A 5993-nucleotide genomic window follows, 5' to 3' on the forward strand; every position below is an offset into this window, starting at 1 on the left:
GAGAACTGTCTGGTCCGAATTCGGCGAATTGGTTGATAAGGAGATTACTTCTTCCCTGCTACCGGACATCGAACTTTTCAAGAACGATTTTGATAGATATTATTGCCTATTTATAGATATTCTCAGGAGATCGGTCGCCGCTGCTTCAGGGGGGCATAGAGTTGCGCCCGCCCCGACACGAGGGGATACCTCTACTACACATAAGAGATCTCACAAATGGTGGGACACGGAATGCGAGTCTGCGATCTGCAGTAGAAAGGAGGCTTTTACTGAGTTTAGGAGAAGCAAAAGCTTGCATGCGTGGGTCGAATATAAGAAAAAAGGCGCTCTAGCTAAACGCATCATTAGAGAAAAGAAAAGAGCGAGTTTCGAAAACTTTTGCAAGGACATCAATAGATTCACGAGCCTAGGATACGTATGGAAAATCATGCGCATACTAAAGAATTCTGGAAAAAATGTCCCATGGAATACATGGACCACCAAGAACAGAGAAGATGAGGTCAGAAGGTCAATTGACAACTTGGCCCCGCCATTTGTGGGTACCGAACCAATTACGGCTCTTGATGCTGACGAGGATGACGAGCTTGAGGCCCCGTTCAGTCGACCGGAACTGGATAGAGCGATCCAAATGATTAGGAGAGACTCGGCTCCTGGCCTTGATGGTATGGAGTACAAAATGATCAGAACCTTGTCGGATCCTGGTAGAAGATGTTTGCTGGAACTCTTCAATATTGTTTGGAAGACGGGCATTTTACCGTCTGATTGGCAGGAGTATCAGGTAATTTTCATAGATAAGGTTGGCAAGGAAAAGGTTCGTCCTATATCATTATCATCGTGCATCGGGAAACTAATGGAACGTATGATTAATGAGCGATTGATATGGTGGGCCGAGAAGGAGGACAAGTTCAGCCCGTCGCAGAGCGGTTTTAGAAGGGGCAAGTCTTGCGCCGACAACTTAGCAAGGATCGTTGCGGACATCAAATCGTCCCTGTGTGCGGGGGAATACACGTTGGCGGCTTTTCTCGACGTTGCGTCCGCATACGACAACGTCGATTACCCCACTATGCTGGAGACACTTATAGCGCTCAATTGCCCCTCGAGTATGATCAGATTCATTGGAAGTTGGCTGTATCGTAGAAGGGCGAAGTTTATAGTCAATTCTCAGGAATCTGTGGATCGGTTAATTTTCAGGGGACTCCCGCAGGGTGCTGTTCTCAGCCCAGCATTGTATTCTCTCTATACCCGGGGTCTGTGTGCTAACCTGCCTGAGGGCGTTGAGGCCGTTGAGTTTGCTGACGACATTGGACTGTATGTCTTTGGCCCGAATCGCAGAAGAAACAAGATACTCCTCCAACAGGCTGTGAACATAATAGCCGAGAGACTAAGGAAAATTGGTCTCGACCTTGAACCAAAAAAAACGGTCCTTGTGGAATTCTCTAGGAGCGGCTATGTGGATAAGGAGCTGTCTATCCGGATCGGCGACTACGATGTGTATAACAGCAACGGGGCGAAATTCTTGGGCATTTGGCTTGACAATAGGCTCAAATTTGACCGTCAGGTTCAGGAAGTAAGATCTAAGGTATCCAAGGCGAACTCGATTATCCGATACTTGTGTGGCGTTTCTAGAGGCATGGAGGTTAACACGGCACTCATGTTATACAAGAGTCTCGTTAGGTCTATCACGGATTATGGTATTTTTGTGTATTTTCCCAGAGATGCTGCGACCCAGTTGAGGTTGGAACGGGCTCAATACCTGGGTCTTCGTACGGCACTTGGCTACAGAAACAGCACTCCAAATAACGTAGTAATAGCCGAGGCCAAGGTGAGATTACTAAGAGATCGCGCATTCATGCTGGGCTGTAATTTTGTAAATAAGACTGTAGCATATAACCATAATGGACTATATAATAAGTTCCAACGCTTGGCTGACTGTGAGAGTTATGCACGTTTTGTCCAGCCTATGTACAGGTTCTCTCTCCTTACTGAAATCTGGAAAAGGACGAGTAAATTCAGAGCGGAAATTGGCGCCACGAGAAAGTTCGAGATATTCCAAGGGTCATTCGGGGCCCATACTTTTTCTCCGACGGTGGACCTGGATATTGGCAGTTCTAGACAGAGTCTTATCCAGGATATTATCGAGTCGTACGATCTGGGATCCTCTCCAGAAATTATATATACAGATGGCTCATATGATGAGAAAAAACGATCCACTGGCGCTAGTATGGTCATATGTGATGAGGACTTTGCCTACAAAATGAGCCTGCCATACTTATGTTCATCATACACTGCGGAGGCTTTTGCTGTGAAATCTTCTCTACAACTTATGCTAATACAGAGACAATCAAGAGATCGGGACATAGTCATTTTGTCGGACTGTAAATCGGCCCTTATGTCTATCCGCAATAATCATTTAAACGTACATAAAAATCGATACATTACTGAAGCCAGAACGATTATATATGAGTTGGAAAAGGTACATGGAAAGAGGGTTGTGCTGGTCTGGATCCCTGCCCATGTCGGGATTGAGGGTAACGAGTTGGCGGATCGTCTGGCTAAGGAAGCGTCTGAAGAGGAGGCGGACCCTTCCATCGAAATCCCAGTGGGGGATTTTATGAAGTGCATTTGAGAGGAGACTTGGGACGCGACCCAACGATCGATAATACAGGATTCTGCACACAAGGGCATTTTTTATTTCCACAATTTTTATGAGCGTGGCGCTGTCAAACCTTGGTTCTGGGGTATTAACCTCGAGAGATATTGCGTGACGTTAATAAATAGGATTAGGGCGAATCATTTCAATCTTGGTGTTTCTCTGATGAGAAAAGGTTATACTGATAGTGAGAGATGTACGTGTGGACACGAGAGGGAGGATCTGGGCCATTTGTTATTACAGTGTCACAAATACGACGATTTAAGAGTGTTATTGGACTTGGAACTTAGAGCTGTGGATTTCTACGAGGAAATTGACATTATCCGATTGATTAGATCAAAAAGACTTGATATTCTGTATATAATTTTTAAGTCATTTTTTAGGAAGATAGACAAAGTTATTTAGTGTGTTACCATATTTCAAGGTTTAATGTTATTGTGCCAATTACCTTAGCGTACAAGGCACCTAACCCCTCTTCATCCGAGGAGGAACTGAAAAAACCCCCCTATATATTGCATATATCATCTCACTTTTCGCAACCTTGTCATTAGTAGAGATTATTAGTAGAGAAACCGTACGTCTCACTTTCATTATAACCTCTGGTCTGTATTAAAAGGCCCGGGCACATAGAAAATCTTCAACAATAAAGACGTAAGCAGTAATAAAGAAATCAATTACAGTTTGGATACCGCTTATGCAATGTCTTAATTTCTTGACTGTGTTTGGCTGATATTTCCTTACTCTTACGTTTTAACTGCTTAAGTTTTCCTATGTGCCCATCAGGCCTTATAACACGGTTATGTAAAACAATTTAAAAATATTACTAATAATTTCCTTCTTATTCCCAAGCTATTGAAAGGTAAATTTTTATATATACACACACACACACACACATTTAAGCACACATAACTTATATTTTAATTAATAATTATTTCTAATAGACATAGTTAACTTTATATACATGATTATATTGGTTATGAAACAAAGACAATATGACAATATCTTTAGTTTTCAAATACTAAAAGCTCTTCTAAAAGTTAGGAAGAAAACTTGAATCAACTTTCTTCAAAGATATTCCAAAGAAACATTTATTTCCTGTTATGCCTTTATTAAATCATGTTTAGCAATTATTGTTACCTGTAGTGTATCTACTTATTTGCTTCTTGTTAAAAATTCATATTTTATTTTTAGGTATCTGATGACATAGAGTTAAATATTAATACTTTACAGTTTAAAAAAGAGGAAGAAGAAAAAGAAGTGCATGGAGGAGTAGTGAATTATAGCAAATTCTTCTATGTGTAAATCGACAACTGCAGTGCAGTAATGGATGAATACTGTAATAATCCGCTTTAGTTGCTTCTAAACAAGAATAATTTTCTGAAACTGATTAATCTATAAGCAAGAAAGAAATAAAATTCTTATCAGCGTCTGCAGCACTAAAAATTAAATGTAAGTGATGACAAAAACAATTATTCGTTCTGCAGTTCTATATATACTGCTTATATTTTACCAAATGCAAATATTACAAAGAAAATGGATACTGTAACTGTTATGAAAGGTGTAACATGTAAATGCTAAATTTTCAAAAGATATTTCTATCAAAAAGAAGTCATATATTCAACGGTGAGAAAGAGAGAGAGATTGAACGTATGAGGAAAGAGTCGTGGTACAATATAATATACAATGTGTGACAATAATAACGTTAATCTTCCAGATACTGAGTTGTATCTAATAGTAACAGAGTATACATATACAGTATTGCAAGTATTACAAATATATGATCCAGTGGACATTAGTATCTGCTGAGTATAATCCAATCAATATACATTTGCAGAGTTTATTTTGCAAGGAAACAAAGAAAATGAATTCAGGAATATCTTTTGAAAAAAAGTTACAAAAGCGATATGTTTAGTTTATGCATAAAATAATGCTATATTCTACAAAAGTATTCACTTTTTAATAATTTTGCTGAATTAACGAGAGACATCGATTAAAGATAGATACTAATCATTACACAAGCATATCAATATATTTGCAAAATGTATTGAATTTATTTAAATATTTCTCTTTTTTTATAACAATCGATTCTACTCATTATTCTATGTAAAAAAGTATTAAGGTAAAGTTATGAAAAAGTGAAAACCCTGACAAGATATTTCATATTTTATATTAAAAAATACAAGTATAATATCACGGAAAATATTATTGGATCTCATAAGTGTTCGGCATTCGACAAAAGTATGGTCCATTCTCGACGTTGATATATACAACCTTTTTCTTGATATCTTGAAAAGCAAATAAATGGAGATCATGAGATTGAGATATTATCTTAAAAAATGAATCAATTATCACGTTCTCTATACACAGAAACTGTACATTATGTTTATATCCTAAAATATAAGATTCATTTTTATATAAAACAATTTTGAATATTTCAATTATATCACCAGTTAAACTTTCAAAAAATTTGTCATCAGTTTTTGTTTCTCTTTTATAACAAGTAGTAGTATATATGACATTTTTATAAACTGCTTTATTAAAAGCTTTTACATCTTCTAATCTTATATTAGCAAAATTATTATTTAAAATTTGTTTAATATTTGTATTTAGATTATTATCTTCCGCTAAAAGAATTACACCTGAATTGGTTTTCAACTCTGTTTCTTTCAATATAAAATGATTACGCAAAATATTTTTACAGAAGCGGGAAGGTTTATTATCAGATGTACTTAACAACTCGGTTTCTAAAATAGTTTTCTGGATTAGACGTTTAGACATTTGTATTAAAGCTCCTTTCGGACCAGTTAATTTCTGCTTTAGCACAAAAATTCCATTTTCATAAGGGAAAGCAGAAGTCGAAGAAAGTGGGCCACTTTTATATACGTTATCAACAACATGAAGTAATGCATGAGTATTGAAATTCATACTACTTTTTCCATAAAATTCTTCACATTGCGCAGTGAAATACATAAGATCAATCTTGCATTGTCTTAAATCTTCTATTGTTATACTTTCAGATAAAAGCTTATGTGTGCAACTAAAAGCGCAAAAGAACTTAAATATTTTGTTTTCATTATTCCTAAAAGACATGGAATGCTAAGATATAATAGCCAAGATCTCCATTCACTTGCTTTCCATTTTCCACTATTAAATAATCGTGGTGATCTGTGAATTTCACTAGGCAGTTTAATACTTAACAATCGTTTCTCAATGTTTCTTATATCACTTTTGGATAAATTATATTCTTCTTTTTTGTTATTTGCCCAAAACTTTGTCCATAAAGTATTAACAGCACCAAGCAAAATACCATGCATATAATCATACGGTAATCCCCAAACACAAT

Source organism: Temnothorax nylanderi, unplaced genomic scaffold (assembly GCF_030848795.1).
Source record: "Temnothorax nylanderi isolate EJ_2023f unplaced genomic scaffold, tnyl_v1.0 TNYL_tig0866_pilon, whole genome shotgun sequence".
Classification (NCBI taxonomy): Eukaryota; Metazoa; Arthropoda; class Insecta; order Hymenoptera; family Formicidae; genus Temnothorax; species Temnothorax nylanderi.